General features: G+C 34.8%; 1 pseudogene; it reads right to left on the bottom strand.

Moving 5' to 3' along the window:
- Positions 1-6: 6 nt before the first annotated feature.
- On the bottom strand, positions 7-4,595 carry LOC110769706 (uncharacterized; annotated as a pseudogene).
- Positions 4,596-10,325: the final 5,730 nt, after the last annotated feature.

The raw sequence follows: 10,325 nt of genomic DNA, 5'->3' as shown, positions 1-10,325 counted from the left end.
ACTCTTCTCCAGATACATGTGCATGCGCGTACTAGCAATCTTCAACACTTGAACTGAAAGGAGGCATTCAGCTACATCTACTTTTCTCCTAATTTAGATGTTGCAGCTAAATATCAAAGTAAACAAATTAATACCCGCTAGTTTGGAGAAAAGAAAAAATGCAATAAGAAAATAATTATAAAACGAAATTAATGATGAGAGAGAGAGAGAGTACCGTCACGAGCTTATCTTTTAAGCATATGCTAACTTTAGTTGCCGCTTGATCAAAGCTATCCTCACATAAAGCCAATCATTTAAATCATTCAACAACTTGAAGTATGCGTATCTCCATGACCTATTGAATATCAAAGTGCCGCAAACGCCCCAAAATCCGGCAGCAAACCCAATCCCCATACTGATGTAAAATCCTAGTGTTATAAACTCATCCTTATCCTCTTCATTGCTCAAGTCAGTTGGCTCAATTTGATCAACACACATATTTTTAAGTGGAGGTCCACAGAGTAGAGGATTTTCAGCATAATCAAGGGGATCAAAGCTTTGGAGCTGAGTGCCTATTGGTATTTTGCCAGACAAGTTGTTATATGACAAGTCCAAGAAACTAAGACGATCTATCCGAGCAAGGCTTGTCGGAATTCTTCCATCTATCTGGTTTCTTGACAAATCAAGAGAATCCAATGACTGCAAGTTTCCAATCTCTGGAGTTATTTGACCTGTTAACCGGTTTCTTGAAAGGTTTAAAGAAACCAACTCAACAAGATGAGTGATTTCACTTGGAATCTCCCCTGTTAATCTATTGCTTGAGAGATCAATTCTCTTCACTAGCCCCAAAGTGCTTTTGTATGTCTGCATTCTTCCTTTCCATGTAAAGCTTGCTTCATCCTCATAATTAATATCACCCAGGTCATAATGATGTCTATCATTATCTCTAGTATAAGTATGTGTGCTGGTTAGACTTGAATTTCCTTAGATGTCTATCATTATTTCTATGGAGGCATTTGGGTATGCTTCCATAGATGTTGTTCACTGAGAAATCCAAAATTTGAATTCGTGTTAGATGACATAATTGTGAGGGCATGCTTCCATTGAAGTGATTAGAGGAAAGCATCAGGATAACCAAATTCTTGAAGCTCACACCTAACCATGTAGGTATTGGTCCTGATAATTTATTCTCTCCCAGATCAATAACTTCTAAACTTGCGCAGTTTTTCAACGATGAAGGCAATTCTTCAACAAATTGGTTTCTACTTAATTTCAAAGTTTGCAATGAAGAGCCTATTGTCATGGGAATTTTTCCGGAAAAAGCGTTGTTACTCAAATCAAGCATGACTAGAGTCTCCAAATGGCTCCAGCAATCTGGAAGTTCTCCAGAAAAATTGTTGCTTGAAAGATCAAGATATGTTAAACTCATATCTGCACTTGCACATAGGAAAGAAAGCGACCCTGAAATGTTATTATTAGAGAGATCCAGATATGAGGCTTTTGATAGAGTTGAGGGAATTGGACCTTCTATTTGGTTCGAACTCAAATGTAGTTCTAGGTTATATGTAAACTCCACTGTCAAATTTGTAAATATTCCTCTGATTTGGTTCTGTGAGAGATTAATAAGGTCTGCATTACGAAAATTACTCCAAAACCAACTTGGAAGGATATCAGAAATTCCAGCATTCGAAATATCAAGCTCGAAAGTATGTTCTTGAGTTTGAAGCCATTTTGGGAAAACAGGACCGACCATGCAGGATGTCAAATTTATGTAATCCAACTGGAAGGGAGGAACCCAATCAGAATGGAAATTTAAACCTAGTGAGTTAAAGGATAAATCCAAATAATTTAACATGGAGAGTTTTGAGAAATGAGTTTCTGAAACCTCCCCTTTCAAAGAGTTTATGCTGAAATCGATTGCCTCCAGTTGCGACATTTGCCCAATACTTTCAGGTATTTTTCCACTTAATTGATTGCCATTAAGAATCAAGAATATCAAAGATGAGAAGCTTGTAAGATTGTTTAATGACCCCGCAAGAACATTCTCAAAGAGGTACAATTCCTCTAAAGAGTTTTGAGCACATCTAGGCAATAGTTGAACAAACTTGGATAATTTTCCACTCAGATGATTTCTTTGAAGCAACAATCTTTGCAAATTACACAGCCTTGCAAACGAATTTGGATTCGCACCTTCAATTTGGTTATGAGAGAGATCCAGCTCCACAAGAGAGCTCATGTTTCCAATGAAATCGGGAATGAAACCAGTTAGATAATTGTTGGAGAGATCCAGATCCACAAGAGACCTCATGTCTCCAATGAAATCGGGAATGAAACCAGTTAGATTATTGTTGGAGAGATCCAAATTCGCAAGAGAGCTCATGTCTCCAATGAAATCGGGAAAGAAACCAGTTAGATTATTGTTGGAGAGATCCAGATTCGCAAGAGAGCTCATGTTTCCAGTAAAATCGGCAATGAAACCAGTCAGATAATTGTTGGAGAGATCCAGATCCACAAGAGAGCTCATTTTTCCAGTGAAATCGGCAATGAAACTAGTTAGATAATTGTTGGAGAGATCCAGATACCCAAGAGAGCTCATGTTTCCAGTGAAATCGGCAATGAAACTAGTTAGATAATTGTTGGAGAGATCCAGATACCCAAGAGAGCACATGCTTCCAGTGAAATTGGCAATGAAACCAGTTAGATTATTGTAGGAGAGATCCAGATCCACAAGAGAGCTCATGTTTCCAATGAAATCGGGAATGAAACCAGATAGATTATTGTTGTAGAGGTAAAGACGAACAAGGCTTGTACTGTAGTTGGACAACCAAAGAAATATTGAAGAAGTGAGATGGTTGTCAGAGAGAGAAACATACGCAAGAGATGTAGAAGAATTTGTTTTGTAAAGAGTAGTGGAAAGAATTGGAGTAGGAGGAGGAGGAAGACTACAGTTCACCAATCTCAATTCTTCTAGTTTAGGGAGCTTATTAAGTACTGCTTCTGGCCAATCGAAAACAGTACTGAGATTGTTTCCGCTTAGGTCCAAATCCGTTAAAGAAGAAAGAGAAGGGAGCCAATTGAGATTTTCTGGTTGAAGCTGATTATCACTGAGGTCGAGATTTTGCAATTGCGTAAGGTTTCCAAACAAACTTGGAATTTGACCGACAAAGTTACAAGAACTGAGACGGAGGTGTCTTAGATTGGTTAGAGAACCAATGAAATCTGGAATTTGGCTCCCATTGAAGTTTACGCTTAGGTCCAAATCCGTTAAAGAAGAAAGAGCAGGGAGGCAATTGAGATTTTCTGGTTGAAGCTGATTATAGCTGAGGTCGAGATTTTGCAATTGCGTGAGGTTTCCAAACGAACTTGGAATTGGACCAATGAAATGACAGGAACTGAGACGGAGGTTTCTTAGATTGGTTAGAGAACCAATGAAATCTGGAATTTGGCTCCCATTGAAGTTTCTGCTTAGGTCCAAATCTGTTAAAGAAGAAAGAGCAGGGAGGCAATTGAGATTTTCTGGTTGAAGCTGATTATCGCTGAGGTCAAGATTTTGCAATTGCGTAAGGTTTCCAAAAAAACTTGGAATTTGACCGACAAAGTTACAAGAACTGAGACGGAGGTGTCTTAGATTGGTTAGAGAACCAATGAAATCTGGAATTTGGCTCCCATTGAAGTTTCCGCTTAGGTCCAAATCCGTTAAAGAAGAAAGAGCAGGGAGGCAATTGAGATTTTCTGGTTGAAGCTGATTATAGCTGAGGTCGAGATTTTGCAATTGCGTGAGGTTTTCAAACGAACTTGGAATTGGACCAATGAAATTACAGGAACTGAGACTGAGGTTTCTTAGATTGGTTAGAGAACCAATGAAATCTGGAATTCGACTCCCATTGAAATCAATCCGTGTAAGGTCCAAATACGTTAAAGAAGAAAGAGCAGGGAGCCAATTGAGATTTTTTGGTTGAAGCTGATTATAGTTGAGGTCGAGATGTTGCAATTGCGTGAGGTTTCGAAACGAACTTGGAATTTGACCAACCATTTGACAGAAACTGAGATTGAGGTACCTTAGATTGGTTAGAGAACCAATGAAATCTGGAATTTGGCTCCCATAATTAATAAATGAAAGGTCCAAATATTGTAAATGCTGCAACTCAATCAGTTTAGGACTAATCATCTTACCTTGTAAATCTGCAAGATCAAGTTGAATCACATGGCCAGTTTAGGACTAATCATCTTACCTTGGAAAGAAAATTCAAAAATATAACGTTGAATCATCTTACCTTGGAAATCTGCAAGATTAAGTTGAATCACATGGCCAGTTTGGTTGCTACAATAGACTCCTTCCCATCTGCAACAATCTTGTTTTTGGGCTTTTGAACCCCAAGTTGAGAGTTGATTGAACACATCCACCAGGCCACGTTTGAATGCAAGTAGTGCTTGCCTTTCCCTCTCTATGCAGCTCACTGTCACTTTAGCATCTCTGAGGCTGTGGCTGTGGCTGTGGATGTGGCCAACTTCTCCTCCTTTTACGTTTTGTAGGAAAAGGATCAAAAGTGCAAGAAAGAGTTTCAAGCACCTTCCGTCGCCCTTCATGTTAATTGATCAAAAGCACATGCACATGCAAAAACACTGCAAGTATATATTGATATATGCTAGCTTGCATAAGATATATATAGGAAAAAAAGGAAGAAAGCCTTTACAAAGAAAAACACGGTTTAGCTAATACAGTGCCACACATTCATAATTAATGCATAATTAATTATCAAAACAATACAAGACAAAACCATATACAGGGAGTAAATTATCAAAACTATATACAATGCATAATTAATGTTATGGAAATCACACGTCAATCACAATGAGACTAGAATGTCAAGGCGCAATTCTAAGTTCTTACAAATAAGAATACAAATCACTTGCGAAAGAAAATTCCTAATACTTTGGATTCGAATCTCTTTATTATGGAGGTAATTAAATTAAGTACACTCTAATTGTTCCGTCATAACTTACAGAAACCAAATTAATTATGATGCATGAGCTAACAAGTAAGATGCAGGAATAACAATTACCGAAACCAAATTAATTATGATGGCATGGACGAAATGAATGATGATCACAATACTCAAATTAATATTCCACTACTTTAATTCTCAACAGCAACCAAATTGTTTTTTGTCAATTGTATGCATTTTTTTTTGTTTCCCCATTGTTCGTTCTTTGAAGGGTTTTGCTTCTTATCACCTCGTTATTTTAATTTTAATTTTTTGTTTCTTAATGTTATATTAAGTTTATGTTTTTTTTACTTAAGAGTTGAGGGTGGGTCTAACAAAAAATAAGAATCCAAGGTGGCATCTTGTAACCTGTAATGAGGAGAACTCTCTAGCTATAATTTACAAAAAGGAAAAAGAAGCTCTTAGGTCCAATTTCACTTATGTCATCAGAAGTGGACTATACCAAATTTTCTAAAAAGAAGAAGAAAAAAACTATACAACGTACAATTGACTCTTATTCATATCACTATGTAGAAAAGGATAATTGAAGAAAAATTTGTCAGTGGTCCAAGTAAACAAGTAATAAATCAATGAATATTAGGGAAATTAATGGATGAGATCGAAGACTTGTGACTTAGACTTGATATGGTGATTTTCCTTCAAACACGTGCTCCAACTGACTTGCAGGTATTGATTCGACTTGACTTGGTAAGGTGCCTTATCGTGTACACTCAACCATTGGCTTTGCATCTCATCCCCCTGGGCACAAGTTACAAATATCTTCTTGCAAATGTGGACTTGACTTAAGTGAAACATATGGAAATATCTCTACCCAACCCAATATTAATATAATACCTATATATTTATTGATACTAATAAATGAAAATTGGGTTTTTATTCAACAACTATAATAGGAGAGCTTTTCAAAACATTTTTGTTATTGACCAAGTATATTTTGAAATGCCCTTATAATTTAGGTTAATATTACATGGGCTCATACGATTCCGCACGAAAGTGGATTATACCAAATTTTCTAAAAAGAAGAAGAAAAAAACTATACAACGTACAACCGACTCTTATTCATATCACTATGTGGAAAAAGATAATTGAAGAAAAAATTTAGTGGTCCAAGTAAACAAGTGATAAATCAATGAATATTGGGAAATTAATGGATGAGATCGAAGACTTGTGACTTAGACTTGATATGGACCGTATGGTGATTTGCCCTTCAATGCTACTATTGACTTAGACTTGATATGGTGATTTGTCTTCCAACGCGTGCCCCAACTGACTTGTAGGTATTGACTCGGCTTGACTTGGTAAGGTGCCTTCCCGTGTCCAATCAACCATTGGCTTTGCATCCCATCCCCCTGGGCACAAGCTACAAATATCTTCTTGCAAATGTGGACTTGACTTAAGTGAAACATATGGAAATATCTCTACCCAACCCAATATTAATAAGTAAATTTAGGTTCAAGCCACCAAAAAACTTTCACTTTTGGAAAAGCCAAAACTTTTCCAGAAAAGACAGAAAAACCCCTCGATTTTCAAACCAAAGAATAAAAATTACCTGCTAAATTCCTAATACTTTGGATTCAAATCTCTTTATTATGGAGGTAATCATAACTTACAGAAACCAAATTAATTATGATGCACGAGCTAAAAAGTAAGATGCAAGAATAACAATTACTTAAACCAAATTAATTAGGATGGCATGGATGAAATGAATGATGATCACAACACTTAAATTAATATTCCACTACTTCAATTCTCAACAACAACCAAATTGATTTTAGTCAATTGTATGCATGTTTTTTGTTTTGTTTTCCCATTGTTCGTTCTTTGAAGGGTTTTGCTTCTTATCACCTTGTTATTTTAATTTTAATTTTTTGTTTCTTAATGTTATACTAAGTTTAGGTTTTTTTTTTTTCCTTAAGAGCTGAGGGTGGGTCCAACAAAAAATAAGAATCCAGGGTGGCGTCTTGTAACCTGTAATGAGGAGAACTCTCTAGTTATAATTTACAAAAAGGAAAAAGGACCTCTTAGATATAGGTCCAATTTCACTTATGTCATCAGAAGTGGACTATACCAAATTTTCTAAAAAGAAGAAGAAAAAAACTATACAACGTACAACTGACTCTTATTCATGTAACTGTGTGGAAAAAGATAATTGAAGAAAAATTTGTCAGTGGTCCAAGTAAACAAGTAATTAATAAATCAATGAACATTGGGGAAATTAATGGATGAGATCAAAGACTTGTGATTTTGACTTGATATGTTGACTTGCCTTCCAACGCGTGCTCCAACTGACAGGTATTGATTCAACTTGACTTGGTATCAACCATTGACTTTGCATCCCATCCCCTTGGGCGCAAGTTACAAACATCTTCTTGCAAATGTGGACTTGACTTAAGTGAAACATGTGGAAATATCTCTACCCAACCCAATATTAATATAATGCCTATATATTTATTGATACTAATAAATGAAAATTGGGTTTTTATTCAACAACTATAATAAGAGAGCTTTTCAAAACACTTTGGTTATTGACCAAGTCTATTTTGAAATGCCCTTATAATTTAGGTTAATATTACATGGGGTCTTATGATTACACACACAAAAGTGGATTACACCAAATTTTCTAAAAATAAGGGGGAAAAAAAAAACTGTACAACGTACAACTGACTCTTATTGATATCACTATGTGGAAAAAGATAATTGAAGAAAAATTTCAGTGGTCCAAGTAAACAAGTGATAAATCAATGAATATTGGGGAAATTAATGGATGAGTGCATATTTATATATCATTTTGTACCCTTCTAACTTATGATTTGATTATGTTTTTGAGTTAAACTTGTGCTTTTAATAAATTTTGTGTTTGTTTCAGTGTAATAAGCTTTGAGACTCATTAAATGCATTTTGGAGACAAGTTAGCTCATTTGTGTCTGCAAATCTGTCAACTTCACGGATTGGACTGTACTTGCTCAAGATGAACCAGATGATGAGCCCTATATCATTGGAAAGATGCAGAAACTTGACTTGGTAAGGTGCCTTCCCGTGTCCAATCAACCGTTGGCTTTGCATCCCATCCTCCTAGGCACAAGCTACAAATATCTTCTTGCAAATGTGGACTTGACTTAAGTGAAACATATGGAAATATCTCTACCCAACCCAATATTAATATAATACCTGTATATTTATTGATACTAATAAATGAAAATTGAGTTTTTATTCAACAACTATAATAGGAGAGCTCTTCAAAACACTTTGGTTATTGACCAAGTATATTTTGAAATGCCCCTATCATTTAGGTTAATATTACATGGGGTCATACAATTACACACAAAAGTGGATTATACCAAATTTTCTAACAAGAAGAAGAAAAAAAAACTATACAATGTAAAATCGACTCTTATTCATAAATTTTTAGTGGTCCAAGTAAACAAGTGATAAATCAATGAATATTGGGGAAATTAATGGATGAGATCGAAGACTTGTGATTCAGACTTGGTATGGACCATATGGTGATTTGCCCGTCAATGCAACTATTGACTTAGAATTGGTATGGTGATTTGTCTTTCAACGCGTGCCCCAATTGACTTGCAGAGGCTTGACTTGGTAAGGTGCCTTCCCGTGTCCAATCAACCATTGGCTTTGCATCCCATCCTCCTAGGCACAAGCTACAAATATCTTCTTGCAAATGCGGACTTGACTTAAGTGAAACATATGGAAATATCTCTACCCAACCCAATATTAATATAATAGCTATATATTTATTGATACTAATAAATGAAAATTGAGTTTTTATTCAACAACTATAATATGAGAATTTTTCAAAACACTTTGGTTATTGACCAAGTCTATTTTGAAATGCCCCTATAATTTAGGTTAATATTACATGGGATGATCACGAAACACTTAGGTATATTTAGTGTTGAATATCTGATCATAGAGTTTCGGAGCAGCTTCCTCCATTTTGCATTCGGATTCTTTGATTTGATTTGTTTTGTTACTAATTAAATGATTAGTATATGAATTACTCAGTCCTGTTCTTCAAAACTCCTGTGGTCCGAGGAAATTGTGGTCATCCACTCTTGGAAATGTGGATGAGATTGGTATCCTTGCCTCACCCTCTTTCCAATTCCATCATTGCCCCGTTAAATATTTTATTATAAAGTATAAGATTTCAAGTATTTTAACTTTAAAAATAACTTAGATGGTGCTGCTCGTGGTTATTCTCGTGATTTTGGTAGCCATTGTTTTTGTATGCTACATCGACATATTTGTTATAAAATGTAGGCCTTGCAATTCCAAAACTCTAGACTAGGTACGCTATTTTTATTAACCTAAAAATTATTGTGACCATGTCTACTAAAAAATAATTTACCTATATTCTACATATCTAATACAAGGTAAATTATCTATATAAAAAATACGTAAATATTTATAAAGAAAAAGGTTCCATTAATTATGAGAAAATAGGTACATTGTTTCTATATAAAAAAAAATAGAAACGTTACGATTGAAATTAGTTCTATAAAATAAATAGGTACATTATTTATGAAAAAATAGGCACGTTATTTATAAAAATAAAAATGGGTACCAATTTTACCTATATTTTGTAGGTATAAGAATTTACCGAGATTGTACAGGTGAATTAATTATTCATAGTTATTTTATTTTTTTAACTAATAATTAATTACCTTAGTTTGTTTTAATGTACCTAAGAAAATGTAGGTAATTGCGGGAACCTAAAACAAAGAGTATTTGATTTTAAAAAGAGATGAAAAAGTTACTTAAAATTTCCTAAATCTATGCAAAATTGAAACATCATTAATGTGTTATGTGCATACTTATAACACAAATTAGGGTTATTTTTGGGATCTAAAAAAAATTACAATAACTTAGATTTAAAGTTTAATTAGGTAAATTGATGAGTCGAATCCAATCATTAGGTTTTAATTATAAAAATTGAGTTTTATTTATAGAAAAATAAAATGATGGATTGTAGGTAAGACATAATTAGTTTGAAGGGAAAAAGTCATATTGGCTATGAAAGGAAGGTAATATAGTAGTTTAGATTTAGAGTAGTTTGGACTATATCATTGTATTTGTATACATCTGCAAATGTGGGTTAGGCTAATTGGTTAGGATGGTGAGCTTACCCCTTCCACCCAAGTTCAAATCCCTTTCCGTGTAGATTACATTAGTTTAAATTAGTTCAGAGACTATCGCTTGTGTACCCAAGAAAGAAATAATAGCTTTGGTTCTTGTTCCCCTCATTCTATACTTATTCCTCTTTTTTTTTTTTTTCTCTAAATAATGTAGGGGAGGGGGACTTCCAAAGTGTAGATCTTTCAC

The sequence above is a fragment of the Prunus avium genome, chromosome 2 (assembly GCF_965620075.1).
Source record: "Prunus avium chromosome 2, drPruAviu1.hap1.1, whole genome shotgun sequence".
Classification (NCBI taxonomy): Eukaryota; Viridiplantae; Streptophyta; class Magnoliopsida; order Rosales; family Rosaceae; genus Prunus; species Prunus avium.
This window is presented reverse-complemented; position numbering and strand designations above follow the sequence as displayed.